At 37.0% G+C, this 15,730-nt stretch overlaps 1 long non-coding RNA gene across 10 annotated transcripts in view; it reads left to right on the forward strand.

The window, feature by feature from the left end:
* The first annotated feature begins 119 nt into the window (after window positions 1–119).
* Window positions 120–15,730, forward strand: part of LOC140603052 (uncharacterized) — a 61,104-nt gene continuing 45,493 nt past the window's right edge. For 8 of the 10 annotated variants that reach the window (XR_012006103.1, XR_012006106.1, XR_012006107.1 and 5 more), the window contains exons 1-5: window positions 132–197; window positions 773–1,079; window positions 2,333–2,408; window positions 5,567–5,702; window positions 6,868–6,983. This is a non-coding gene — a long non-coding RNA (uncharacterized lncRNA). Of the gene's footprint in view, window positions 198–772; window positions 1,080–2,332; window positions 2,409–5,566; window positions 5,703–6,867; window positions 6,984–15,730 lie in introns of all 10 variants that reach the window. The other 2 variants (XR_012006101.1, XR_012006105.1) reach the window with 2 other exon arrangements.

Raw genomic sequence — 15,730 nt, forward strand, 5'->3', positions numbered from 1 at the left:
CCCTCTTCAAAATATCTTACTATACTGTACTCATCCTTCTCTTGATGATGTGTGATGACAAAAGGCCTACATGATGAGATGAAGTGAGGCGGGGTAACATAGGCATTGTGACACAGCCCTAGGCTACTATTCACTTGAGAAGGACCTGAGGATACTTCAGAAGGAGAAACATCTGCTTTGGGACCAGATGACCGCAGGTGACTGAAACCAGGGAAAGAGAAACAACAAGGGGCGGGGAGGGGACTGCTACATAGACTGTTGATCTATGTTTGCCTGGGAATTTACATAAAGTAAAAAACTAAAAAGGAAAAACAGTTGAAACCCTAGAAACTGCTTTCGGCTGTAGTCTAGGGAGAATTTCTCAGATATTAATTTCTATTGTTGACTAGCCTCTAAAGAGAGAGAAGAAAACATTTTTCTGAAAGTAGAATAAACTTTCTTGAATAGTTTCAATTTCACTGAGGCTGGCAATAATGTGAAGCTTCCTGGCTATCACTTTAATAATAGAATGTATGAACAGAACATATTGGTAAAAAGAGCTGTCAGACTACTGTGCTATAAATAAATCCCCAATGAAAAGTTTTTATATTATTATTTTTTAAAAGGGAGAGCTCAGGTTCTAATGTTAAAACACATGTAGTTTACAGGGATAATATGCAAAATCTTTTCAATACCTCATGAAAGTTTGTTTTTTGGAAATTTCATCCAAGTTCACTTGATTTAGTGCTAAGAAAGAAAAGAGAAACTGACAGCTGTTCTTCTTCTCTAACAGGCCAACCTCATGACCAGTCATCATTAAAACACCCATTAATTTAGATCACCACTCATTGCATTATGGGGTTAGATGGCACACTGGCTTGGAAGGGGTGGATATGAACGTGTTTATGTGTGTGCGCTGTTGGGGATTTGCTGTCTTGAATTCAATTTGATTGAGCAATAGGACAGAAGCCTCTGTACCCCTGGCTGCACTTTCCTGCAGGAAGGACGTCCCCTCAACCTATAGGAATGTATTTGGTGCCTTGCCATCTCTTTACATGTATGTGTGTCTGGGTTTAATTACAAACTACCCTTCCCCTCAGGTAAGCCACTCTACTAAATCTTATGGATTTTACTAAAGTATTAGGATAATGGGAAGGTACATATCAATGCTACAATCTATATTTCTACTGAAGTTAAGAATTTGGAATTCAGCTGTATTGAGTATTTGATATTTTGCATTGCTCACACAATGATGAGCAAGTTATTCAGGGTCCTTACATTTATAGGGCTTATTTTTAAAAAATGCTAAAGGAAAAGCCTTATACCTTTTCCTAAATACACTTTCATCATAAGGGTATTTTTCCTTTTATCTTCAAAATTGCTTTTGGTTGAAAATCTGAGGATAGACCACAGCTATTTGTCAAAAAGAATATGGAAATATCAAAAGCTGTCCAAAGAAATGAACTGCCTCAAAGGCAGTGCTTGTAAGGTAGACAGCCATGTGACTTGGGTTGTCAGGGCTTTTTTTGCCAATGAATGCTTTTTGAAATTTTGTAATTACTTTTCTAAACATAGAAAAATTGAAGAAGACAGCATGGAATTCCAATTATCCCGACTGAAATAAACAAAGTATTAGCAACTCATCAGACATTCTACTCTCTTCTTTCTCTTCCTTCTGTGTTTTTACTTGGCCACTTTCCCATTCATTAATTCATTTATTGAGACAACAAAATTTTTATCACTAGGCCAAACTCAAAGTTCTTCAGATGAACATTATGTCTTAGAAAGGTCCACTGCTTGGGTTTTAAACTGTATCTCTTTAATATACACTGAGAAGAAGCCTATATTTATACTGGCTAATGAGTTTATGAAGTAAGGGATCTATTCAATAAAGGATGGAAAAGTTTCACTGTTATCCTTCAGAGAACAGCCTAACCAAGTCTGTTTTTTACTTTGTTCTGAAAAATATAACACATAAAGAGAAGTGCATAAAACTAATCTTAACAAATCATTATACAGCAAACCTGCCTACCTACCACATAGTTAAAATTTCATTCCAAATCAATTCCACCACTCACCTAAATGAAATATTTTCCTGATTTTTGTGGAAATTTTTTTCTCACTTTTCTTTAAAGTCTTATCCAGCATACATCCCTAAATACCATAGTTTTTGAACTTCATAAGGATGGTATCATACAGTATGTATTCTTTTGTGAGTATAGATTCTGCAGCTTACCATTGATATAATTTGTCCATGATATCCCACTCAGCTATAGACTTTATACTTTCTTTAATGAATAATATTATATTGCATAAATATACACTATTTCTGTGTCCTTTCTTCTGTTAACAGGAACTTGGGTTGCTTCCTCTTATTGGGGCTATAATGAATCCAGCTACTATGAGCATTCTTGGATGTGTATTCAGGGGTATGTGTGCCTGCATTTCAATAGAAGTGTAACTGGCAAGTCATAGAGATCATAATACTTTAAATTTTAGAAAATATTGCCTACTATTTTGCAAAATGTTTGTACTAGTTACATCCCTACCAGCTGTATATGAGAGGTTTTGTTTTGTTGTTTTTCATTTCATTTTTTAAAGATTTTATTTATTCATTTGAGACAGAGAGACAGAGAGAGGGAGAGCATGAATAGGGGGGAGAAGCAGAGGGGGAGGGAGAAGCAGACTCCCTGCCAAGTGAGGAGCGTTCCATGGGGCCCCATCCCAGGACCTGGAGATCATGACCTGAGCCGAAAGCAGACGCTTGACCATCTGAGCCACCCAGGTGCCCCTGTTGTTTTTCATCTTAAACATTCTGTTGGGTGGGGCATTTTATTGCCCATCTTTCATAGTTCATAAAAGTAGGAAAAAAACTCAGAATACAAAACTTTGACCAATATGACCAAACTGGCAATTATATAGTGCCATACCCAACAACAGAACCCACATCCTTTTAAAGTGCACATGGCACATTCACTAAGATATTTCAAGAAATTTCAAAGAATTGTCCTCTAACTGCAACAGAACTGAATCAGAAATCAACAAAAATAATAGAAAATCCTCAAATATTTGAAAAGAAGACATAAAATAAGATACTGTATATTGATGTAATAACCACTGTTGAAAATGGTTTGGAGTTTTTTCAAAAAATTAAAAATATAAATACCATATGATCCAGTAATTCCACTACTAGGTATTTTCCCAAATCAAACAAAACCACTAATTTGAAAAGATATATGCACTCCTATGTTATTACAGCATTATTTACAATAGTCAAGATACGGAACCTAAGTGTCCAACTACAAATGAATGGACAAAGGAACAAACAAGCAAACAAAATAGAAACCGACTCATAAATAGAGAAAACAAATTGGTGGTCACCAGAGGGGAGGAGAATGAAAGGATGGGTGAAATAGGTGAAGGAGATTAAGAGATACAGTCTTTCAATTATAAAATAAATTAGTCACAGAGATGAAAAATACAGTATTGGGAATACAGTCAATAATATTGTAATAATGTTAAGTGGTGACAGATGGTAATGATACTTACTGTGATATGTAATGCATAGAATTGTCAAATCACTATATTGTACAAGAAACTAATAGAACATTGTATGTCAAGTATACCTGAAGAAAAAAATTTTTAAGTCATATGAGTGGTCAATTAGTATCTGAAAAAATACTCAGTATCATTAGTCATAAGGGGAAGGCAAACTAAAGTCACAATGAACTATTACTTCATTCCAACTAAAATCATTAAAACTAGAAAGACTAACAATACTAAGTGTTGACAAGTGTCATGGGACAATCAGAAATACAGTATGTCAGGCAGTACAACATGGTACATTTGGGAAAATAGACAATTTCTTTAAAAGTCAATATACACTTACTTTTTTTTTTCACTTACCTTTTAACCCAACACTTTCACTCCTAAATTTTTACCCAAGAAAAAAGAAAGCATATTTCTACAAAAGGAATTATAAAAGAATATTTATAATAGGTTTTTTAAAATAGCCCCAAATTGGAAATAATCCAAATGTCCGTCAACAAATAACTGGATAAGCAAATCATGGTATAATATTATAATGGAATATTTTTAGCAATGAAACATGATGAAATATTAACACACAGAACTTTATGAATGAATCTCAAAAACAGTATAATTTTTAAAAAGCCAGATACCAAAGAGTACATTATATTAATTCCATTTATGGATTCTATTTCTAGAGTAGATAACTCTATTCTTTGATAATCAAAATTAGATTAATTATTGGAATAGGGTATAAGTAAACTCTCTAGGATGATGGGAATATCATATTTCTTGGTTCAACTAATAGTTACATATAATTACATGTTTGTTAAAACTTACTGGACTAAGTAATTAAGTTATACTACCTAATTTTATCTCTATAGAGGCCTACAGGGCCTCAACCATTTTATGGTATAGTCTGGCAATGACTATATTCTAAGTCGTTCTATTCTAAGTAAATTATAATACAATAAAGTGGAATTTCATTTGTTTAAAGGTTTCCTTTTATTTATTTGAGAGAGAGTTAGAGAGAGCATGAGGGGGAGAAGAGAACAGAGGGAGAGGGATAAGCAGACTCCTCACTGAGTAGGGCTCAATCCCAGGACCTCGGGATCATAACGTGAGTCCAAGGCAGACACTTAACCTATTGAGCCACCCAGGAACTTTAAAGATGTATCAGAGAAATACATTTTAATAATAACTTTAAAAATAGTGTAACCCAAATAATTATCTTCTATAATAAGGAACAGATTATCTCATTCTGCTTTTTTTATTGAGGCAAAATTTATATAACAAAAAATCATTTTGAAGTGTCATTTAGTACATTCACAATGTTGTACAACCTAGTTCCAAAAAATTACCATCATCCCAAAATAAAACCCTGTACCCATTAAACATTTACTCCCTACTCTCTCCTCCCCCAGCCCTTGGCAACCACCAATCTACTTTCTGCCTCAATGTATTTACATATTCTAGATATTTCATATAAATGGACTCATACATGGACAATTTTGTTTCTGGCTTATTTCATTTAGCATAATGTTTTCAAATTTCATCCGTAGCGTAACACAAATCAGTACCTAATTCCTTTTTTTATTTTAAGATTTTATTTTTAAGTAAGCTCTACACCCACTGAGGGGCTTGAATTCACAACCCCGAAATTAAGAATCATAGGCTCTACCAATGCTCAGCCAGGTGCCCCAGTACCTAATTCCTTTTTATGGTTGAAAAATATTCTATTGTGTGTATATGCCATTATTTGTTCACCTATTCAACTGATGGACATTTGGATGGTTTCCTCTTTTGGCTATTGTAAGTAATGCTGCTGTGAAAATGGGACACAAGTATTTGTTTGAGTAACTGCTTCTGATTCTTTTGGATATGAAACTAGAAGTAGAATTGCTGGGTGATATGTTTAACTTTTTGAGAAAACACCACCTACTTTCCACAGCCGCTGCACCATTTTATATTCCCACCACCAATGTAAGAGGCTTCCAATTTCTCCACATCCTTGCCAACACTTTTTCTTTTCCATTTGGTTTTTCGCTTTTATTTATAGCTATCATGGTGGATGTGAAGTGGTATTGTGGACTTTCCATTACCGTTACACAAAGCTTGAAAACAGAGAAGTCCACCAACTAATTTCCTGAACAATTAACTTTTGTTGCTGCCTTGGTAAGGAGTCCCCTCTAAAGGTATATAATTTGTAACATTTAACAATAATAATAAAAAATGATAATAGCTAACACATAATGCTTATTGCTTACTAATAGAATTATTATTATTATTATTATTATTATTATTATTATTATTATTAATTTAACCTTGACTACAACTCTATGAGGTGAGTATGGTTAGCTCCACTTTACAAAAGAGGATACTGGGGCACTAAGATTTCAAGTGACTTGCCCAAGGTCTCCAACCAGTAAATACTGAAGCCTTGATTCATACCCAGCCAGTCTGACTCTAGAGCTCATTTTTTTTTATCTTTGCCAGACTGTACCCTAAAATGGTTGGGGCCCAGTAGGCCTTAAAGAGATAAAGCTAGGTAGTATAACTTAATTACAACACATAAGTTCAAAACTAGACACCCATATTACATTTAAAATATAAACGTGTCATTAGGCTTTTAGCTCTTTGTTTTAAAAGGACTGCTGTTATATGTGCCCTTGAATGTACTTCCACTCTCAGGAAGGATCAAATACCCTCTATCCCAGGTAGGTGGGAAAGGGATGCCTAAGGTGGCCTCGTGCTACTTGTTATGCCACTCCCTCAGAGACCTGTACAGGGCACCATTCCACCCCACCATCCAGCAAGGATTTGGCTGACCAAACCAATCCCAGAAGCAGAGCAAAATCTGAGCAGAAAAGTAGGAAGTAGCCTTCCTCTTTGGGCCCTCTCCATTCTCCCTCAGGCCTCTGAACACTGGAAGTAGCAATGAAATTTCGTGTCTCTGTGTAAGGAGAAAAAAAAGCCAATTTCTCCTCTACCTCTGGAATTCTAAACTTAGTTCCTGATCAGCAACTCCCGATTAAGCTCCCAACTGATAGAAACTCCTCCATTAACCTCACCGTATTTTCTTAGGAGTTCAGATGCAATAGACTCGTCCTTTAAAACACCTCCTCATCCCTGCAGAACTTTTCTTTATCAGTTTTTAACTGCTAGAAAAAAAAAAAGAGGTTTTTAAAAAAATTTTAAGACAGTATTAATAGCAAAAATCATGAACCACTGCTAAGGATGTAAGCAAGAATTACCACAAAATAACAAAGAATGACTCAGAAGGTTACATAATGTTCTTGAATCCCCCAGAGGGTCCAGAGATCCCTGAAACCTTTGCCCTCCTCATACTTGTCATTCCAGCCCAGACTAACCAGTGTCCAGGCGGTGTTCTTGGTGTGTGGCCATCCTCTCTGACAAGATAACAGGCCCGCTGTCCCAGCCCACCACTACCCAGCAAAGAAGGAAATGAGCATCCGGTGAGTGCCTACAATGTGCCAGGCACCATACTAGTACTGTACAGACATAAGAAGCAGCAATGAATGAGAGAAGGGTCCTGGGGTCAGGGAAACCAAGGTTTGATGTTCAATGTCCCTTCTCACCAGCCAAGTGACTTCACCTGGCCACTTAACTGCTCCGCACCTCACTTATCTCATCTGTAAAATCTAATAGCTCACAGCTCAAATGTCATAAGCCTGTGGGGAGGATTGCATTAGATAGCACTTGTCAAGTGCTCTGCACAAAGCCTAGAACAGAGTAACTGCTGAGTGAATATTAGCTATTAATAGCAGGACTATCATTGGTACTGTTGTTCCTGCTCCATCATCTCACATTCTCCTCTTGGGCAAAGTGAGAAAAAAGTTCAGAATGGGAAGAACTCAGATATAAGTCAGCTTGTCCCAGGTAGTCCCAAGAGTCACTTCAGCATGTAAGTTGCTCCTTTCACCCAAAAGTGTCCCTGCTACCAGGAAGCATCTCCGTGGACACTAGGCTTCAGTGCATTGCTCTTAACCTTGGCAATGTCTGCTGTATAATGGCTCAAACAAAAGCCTCTGTAGTTCTTTCTAATTTGCCTTGTGAAAATGGCATTCAATTCCAAATGAAAACTCACGCCACTTGCTGAAACAAAAAAAATGCCATTACAATTGGTGCCACAGGTCAGGGGTAGTACACTCATTGCTAAAATAACTGCCTGCCTCCTGCTAAGAGTTTACATTGCTACTGCACAGATAAAAATTCATCTTTAAGATGTTTCATCAATGATGGGTCAGTTGAAAACCTCTGCCCATTTTTAGAACAAAATTGGAATTGGCCTTTTATGGTGATTCAAAAGCAGACAGATAATATCTGCAATTATTTGCTTCTTTGCATTTATGGAATTGCTGTTCCCCCAAAGCAGGTGGCCTGAAGCAAACTGTGCCAGCTGCTTCCAGAATTATCCGTGTTTGTACTGTACATTCACTCCCCACACACATGCTCCAAAAAAAAAAAAAAATCGGCAGGAACTAAACAGAAACAGGCACATGTAAAAAACAGGTCTCTGACGCATGCACCTCAGCCCACAGTAATCCAGATTTCTGTCTTCCTTTTTTGCTCAATTAAATGGACAATTTTTAGCTCTTGTCTTACTTGACTTTTTGAATACTTTCTGAATCATTTATACTGTTGTGTAATGGAAAATTTACAGCCTTATGGAAAATGCTTCATCCCAGTTCTGGTGACATCCTGTTCCCCAGGTTCTTTTGGCATCTCCCTGTCTTTGCCCCTTCATAGGTCCATCTTCCCCCGTGCTCCCCACTTATACTATACGTGTTCCCAGGGAGGCCACCTCAATGCCCATCTCCTCTCACTATATGGTACATATAACCACATGGCACATACAGCCTACCACTAGGAGAAGGGGAATCTGAAAAATTTCAACATTTCAGTGAGAGAACATTATAAAAACTTCAATCTTACGTTTGAAATAAAATATAAGCTCATATAATTTCAAAAGTATTTATATGCCTAAAATAAAGCAACTTAAGATAAAGTCTCTAAATCATGCTCTGTTTACAAGAAGACAGGGAGACAGACTAGAGGGAAAATTAAATTGCTGTAGTCTGCCTGAAAGCAATTTAGCAAGAATTATCAAAAAGTCTTTATGAGGAAGTCTGGGTGGCTCAGTGTTGAGCATCTGCCTTTGGCTCAGGTTGCGATCCCGGGTCCTGGGATCAAGTCCCACATCAGGCTCCCCACAGGGAGCCTACTTGTCCCGCTGCCCATGCCTCTGCCTATCTCTCTGTTGTCAACCATGAATAAATAAATAAAATCTTTAAAAAAAAGTCTTTATAATGTCTATGCATTTTGATACAACAATTCTGTTTCCATATAATTAGGAATATGTGCTAATATTCATCTTAATGCTCAATTAAAATGCATTTGAAATAGCTAAAAGTCAAAAGCAATCTAAAAACCTCAATAAACAATAGCACATCCATATAACATTTTAAAATCTCTAGAATGTATTACTTCATGAAAAAGTGAAAAATAGCAAATAGAGTATGACCCCAGTTCTTAATATTTGTATATATATTTGAATAAACATATATATATGTAGAAAACAAGAATGCAAAAAATGGAAAGAAGTTACACCCAGTGTTAATAATGATGCTTTCTTTGTGTAAGAAATATGGATAATTTGTATTTTTCACTTTGGGTTTTGCTATATTTTCAAAATTCACTAAAATAGCATGAATTACTTTTATAATGAGGGAAAATAATCTTTTTAGGGGAAAAAAAACCTCCAAAAAGAGAGGTCATATATATAAAGTTGATATACTAACCATTCTCCTAGAATACTAACTTGTAACTCCTGTAGCATCCATACACTGAGACTATTCCAGATACAAAATATGTTTCAGAAGGAGTATATTATTTGATTAAATAGACTTTAAATCCTTTTTGTGGTTAGTATTGGGACAGACATTTAAGTGGAGATGTTTCATCTTATCACAACTTAATATAGGTAAGATAACAGCATCTGACTGACTCCAGAATTTGCCAAGAGATAGCTTAGCTTTCTCAATTGCAGTGAGATACATACTACAAGTATGGAAGCCTTGCCTTTGGAGTTAGAAGAGCATCATTTACTTTCTATCTACCCACTAGCTGGCTAGCCTTGGGGAAGTGACTCAGACCCTTAAAACCTTAGGGATTTTTAATTTGTGAAATAAGGACAACTCTTACTTCACACAGTGTGGATATAGAAATCAGCTGATTCTTATTACTCATAGATTCCATATTTGCGAATTTGCCTACCTGGTAAAATCTATTTGTAACCTCAAAATCAATACAGAGTTTTCATGGTCACTTACAAATATACTCAGAGTAAGGAAAATTTTGAGACATAACCCACACATTTCCAGCTAAGGTTGAACAAGCAATACTCTGCTATGTTTCAATTCTCATAAAGTAAACAAGTGTTCTTTCCACAGTCTATTTAATGCTATGTTTTTCACCATTTTTGTACCTTTGTTAGCGATTTCACTGTTTGAAATGGCTACCTAATGTGATATTAGTCCTGTCTAGTGTTCTTGAGTGCAAGAAGGCTGTGATGTGCCTTACAGGAAAAATACATGTGTTCGACAAGCTTCATTCAGGCATAAGTTCTAGTGCTGTTGACTGTGAGTTCAAGTTTAATAACTCAACACCATATGTTAAATAAGGTGTCTTTAAACAGGAACACACATAAAACAAAATGACATATTGATTGGTTGACAAAAACTTTGCAACCAGAGGCTCACAGGAACCTAACACTATCATTTCTCCCAGGAGCAATGATTCAAAACTTGCTCACTCCATGGTAACTGTATAGGCCATCACTACTGGGAATAATGAAAATAGACTGCATAAACCATTCATGCTTTCCACAAATATTACATTAAATGCATTATGAGCTAGATTAACATCATGCCTCAAATGTACAGAAATGGGTAATCAACGTCTATTGAATAAATGTAATGTTGCCTTAAATAGAAATAACAGATGTCATAATATGCCAATTTTTAACCAATATTTAGTCACATTTTCTGAAAATCCTTAAGCGTAATAGCTTTACAAACCTCCTTTGCCTGGGCTATAGTTGCTTGCAATAGTAGTTAACCTTAATTTCTCATAGGCCAACTTGCCCTTCAATAACCAAACATTCTTACAGAGGGAACATCCAAAACACCTTCAAAATTACATTTTGGCCTAAAGTTAACTACTGATTCTCTTTAAGAAGAGATTTCCATTCATAAAAAATTTAAAAAGGAAATAAAAGAAATTTAGCTTCTTTCCAACCTAATCCATCGTCCTCCTGCAAGGAGATATTATAACTCATCTTTAACTTATTTAACATGATCATGACAATTCTAGTTCATAATGATTGCCTGCTACAAGTTGTCCCCAAGTTCCTTTGAAAGCCTATTGCTATTTAAGATTTTGCTTTTCTACAATTACTAGAAATCATGATGGGCATGATCCAAACACAGGGCAGAAAGCTATCCTTTTTTTTTCCTGAAAATATATCAAAGCTGGAGTCTCTTTTTCTGAAGTTTGGGAAAATTTATTCTATTTTCCCTAAGTCCCTTGAGCTAGCCTTTCCTGACAGCCTGCTGGTATATAGGAGGAATTCAGCCCTGACAGTGGAGAAATGACTGTCCACTGTGCATCTATATGATTTTAGAACAATTGTAATGATCATATTCTGCATCTGTCCAAGAAATATGAGAGCTCAGAGCTATATACCAAGGTCTATCTAACAGATGCAAAAAAGTCAAAGCACTGGCCTCAGAGCGTCACTGAGTCACACTTCCTAAAACCAGAAAAACTCAAAGGTCCTAAATCATAAGTTTTGCTTAGGAGAGATGTTGTAATTCTGGGACAGAAGCCTAAATGACTCAAGTTTGCTTGCCACAATAATGGTGTAAAGCAGTAACATAGCAGCAGCAGTGCTAGTAATGATGGTAAGAAATGCAAACACTCATTGAGCATTTACTGTGTTTCAGGCACTGTATCATGCACTTGATGTGTGTTACACATTTAATCCTCTCCACAAACTTCTGAGGTTAATATGATGACTGTCCACCATTTGAACTAAGACTTTGTGAGATTAAATAATTTTCCAGGAGTCACAGGACTAGTAAACGTAGTATATGAACAATTGCCCTGATCCCAGAGCCTATGAGCTGAACCACTATTCTGCACTAAGCATTGTGTAACTTGATACATTCCAGGGTTCCTTGTTATCCTCACTGCTGAACCAACATGACTTCTATGAAGTGTTTTGGGGAAAGTGAAGTGCTCAGAAACCATGTTAGTCCTTGGTCACTCTCTCTTCCTGCCACCTGCATATGCAGTTTGCTTAGGTCTGTAGCTTTCACTCCTGAAGGAGTCCCCAAGGCTCCCAAGGCTTGGATTCACCAAGAAGTTTTGCATCCAATGTTTAAAGTGACTTCCCGCTCCTTAGTCCTCAGGGTTAGCTCTCCTCTGGGGATAAGAGCAAAGGGCAGGGAATAAGGCTTGTTTTCTGGTCCTCTGTCTGTCACTAACTACTTCCCTAGACTTTGATAATTCTCTTTATTTCTGTGGTTGTGGTTCTGCATGTGTGTGTGTTTGTGTATGTGTGCACACGGGCATGTGCATTTACTTCATGGAGATATTTCTTTTTTTTTTTAAGATTTTATTTATTTATTCATGAGAGACACAGAGAGAGAGAGAGAGAGAGGCAGACATACAGGTAGAGGGAGAAGCAGGCTCCATGCAGGGAGCCTGACGCAGGACTCAATCCCAGGACCCCAGGTTCATGACCTGAGCTGAAGGCAGCACTAAACCACTGAGCCACCGAGGCTGCCCGATAGAGATATTTCAAGCAAAAAAAAAATCTAATTTAGGCATAAAAATACTTAAGTTATTACTAAAGCAAATTGACCAAATAATGAAAAATCCTAGGAGTTTAGGCTCACTCTGGGGATCTAAAAATTATCTCGCTCAACTCAACTCTCTACCCTTGCCATCTATATTATAAATACATCTAGTCTCTTCTCTAATGGACACTTTTATAGCTATGGGCAGGCAGCCAGTGTGGCCTGGTTTTCTTTTGGGAAATGCCTCCTACTTTCCGTGAGATTCTATTGAAACCATCCATCAAGAAGCTCTTTATCCCCTGTAGACACATCATTCAGGCTGACCAATGAGAATAATTCATCATCCCTATACAAAAAACCAAAAAGGGTTCATCCAAGTCCCTCATTCTGAGGGATTAACATGGATTTTTTTGTGCTTTGGTTCCCAACTATAAGTGTTCCTGTGCTTGTGTCCACCAGGGATAGACCTGGTGCCATAGAGAGAGCCTAAGAGTAAAACAAAGTAGTGGTAAGTAATCCTGAAAGACAAGGAGACAGAGAGAGACAGTGACAGTGATAACAACGGACAGACAGAAAGCTGATGAGATTGTTTGAACTCCTAGACCAAACTATGTCTGAAAGCAGACCTACTACTTAAAGGACCCAGTTAAGTAAACCAAAATATTCCCTTATATATTTGGTTGTATGGGATTTTTGGTCACTTGCAACATACAGTCTTAACCAACACAGTGAACATTACAATGTCAATTGATGTCTGTTTCTTTCTTAGTTCTTTTAATCTGCTTTTATTATTTATTTATTTATTTATTCATGAGAGACACACAGAGAGAGAGGCAGAGACATAGGCAGAGGGAGAAGCAGGCTCCATGCAGAATGCCAGATGCGGGACTCCAGGATCACACCCTGGGCCAAAGGCAGACGCTCATCCACTGAGCCACCCAGGAGTCCCTTTTTCAATCTGCTTTTAATTGTTGAGAAAGTGATGGAAGCATGAAATAGTACCTATTCTCTTAAAAAAAATATATATAATCCATGATTTTTCATGTATTAGCCATATGAAATGAAACTGGAGATATAAAAAATTACAATAATATGTTGGGTTAATTTAAATAATAAACAGGGAGCCTGCGTGGCTCAGTAGGTTAAGCATCAGACTCATGATTTCAGCTCAGGTTATGATCTCAGGGTCATGGGATCGAGCCCCACGTTGGGCTCTACACCCAGCACAGAGTCTGCTTGTTGCTTGCCCTCCTCCTCTACCCCTTCTCCCACTCCCTCTCTCTCTTTATTTAAAATATATAAAAAATAAAAATCAATAATAAGCGAGAAAGGCTCCGATATTGTCAGCTTCAGAAATGCTGACTAATATTACATAGAAATTAAATGTGCATATTTAAACCTAATGTAATCTCTAAAAGTGTGAGTGTGTGTGTGTGTGTGTGTGTGTATACATCACTGACTTGCAAATTTATGCCAACTCTCCTGAATGCCAGACTCATTTTTCTTCCATCTTCCAATTGGACATCTCCCCTTAAATGTCAATACGCATCCAATGTCCAAAAGAGAACCCAGTTCTCTTCAGAGCTTTCCTTTTCAATAAAAAGAATCATTAATTCACTCAATGGCCAAGGTGCAGATCTTAAAGTTATTCTTGATTCCTTTCCTTCTTTCACCTTACATCTAGTCAATAAATCTTGTTGGTTCTGCTTCAAAATATATCCTGAGTCCTACCACTTCTCTCTGACTCCACCATTATGATGCTGGTCTAATCCACAACACCTCCATATGGATCACTACAGCAGCCTCTTGACTGGGATGCCTGCTTCCACTGTCAGCTCTCTAGCCAAATGTTCACACAATAGGCAAAGGTACATCTTTTAAAACACAAATCTGACCAAGTCACACCTCTGCTCAGAACCCTTTCATGGCTCCCCATCACATTTAGAATAAGGCCATAATTCTTCTCATGACCTATGAGACCCCACATGATCTGGCCCCTCACAACATCTGATATCATCTTTTATTACTGCCTCCCTCATTTGTCTCCAGCTGCACTGGCATCTCTGCTATTCCTACAATATAGCCAGCATGCACTCACCTCAGGGCCTTTGTACTGCCTATTTCTTCTAGCTAGAATGCTCTACCCCTCAGCCATCTCCAGAGCTTACTTTTTTCATTCAGGTCTCTATTCAAATGTCACCTCATCCAAGAACCCTTCCATAGCTGGCTTAAGATTGTCATCCCCTCTTGCTCTCTAGCACTTACCCTGCTTTATTTTTCTTCATAGGTCTTATGCTATGACATTATATTATTATTTTCATTTCCCTATTTGTTCATTGACTGATTGCCTTCTCTAGAGTATAAGCTCCATAAAAGGCAGGGCCTTTGTTTTACTCATGGCTGTATCTCCAGCATCTTGACCTACGGTATCTTGTTATGGCAACACTAGCAAACCAATACACCTCCCTTTTCAGAGGTGGCACTTTATTTACTCCCACCCCCATCTTCAGTGTGGGCTGAACTTAGTGACTTGTTTCCAAAGAACAGAGTATGGAAAGTAAAGAATAATAAATTTACAGTGGAGAAATCTGGCAAACACCACCAGAACAAAATGATCAAGGTTAATGTCATCAGTGCTAAGTCATGTTGACAGCATGTGCTTCCCAATAGGATATGATGGGAAAGGCATTATACCTCCATGATAGTCCAAAAAAATCCATCATCTCAGTCAAATCAAGAGAAAACATCGACAAATTCAAAATGAGAGATATTCCACAAATATCTGACCAGTACTCCTCAAAACTGTCCAAGGTCATAAAAAAATAAAACAAAGACTGAAACTGTCCCATACTAGGGGAGACTAAGGAAACATGAAGATTAAATGCAATGTGGTACTACAGACTAGATTCTAGAACAGAAAAAGGAGAGTAGTGGAAAAAGTACTAAAATCTGAAATCTAAAGTTAGTGAACAGTAATACACTAATGTTGGCTTCTTGGTTATGACAAATATACCACAGTAATGCAAAATATTATGTAGGATATACAAGAACTTTCTGTACTCTTTGTAATTTGTTTTATAAACCTAAAGTGAATCCAAAATAAACATTTATTTTCTTTCAGACAGGCAAGAAGAATGAATAGGCAAATCATAAAAAAAAATGCAGATGGTCAAAAATCCATGGAAATTATGAACAAACACAAGTAATCAAAGAAATTTAAATGATAACAATGAGTTATTTTTAACCCACCAGAGTGACAATGATTTTCAAAAGTGATCATATCCACTGTTTCTAAAAAGGTGTGGGAAAATATTTTAATTTGCCACTGGCATCTAATG

The sequence above is a fragment of the Canis lupus genome, chromosome 13, assembly GCF_048164855.1.
Source record: "Canis lupus baileyi chromosome 13, mCanLup2.hap1, whole genome shotgun sequence".
Taxonomy (NCBI): domain Eukaryota; kingdom Metazoa; phylum Chordata; class Mammalia; order Carnivora; family Canidae; genus Canis; species Canis lupus.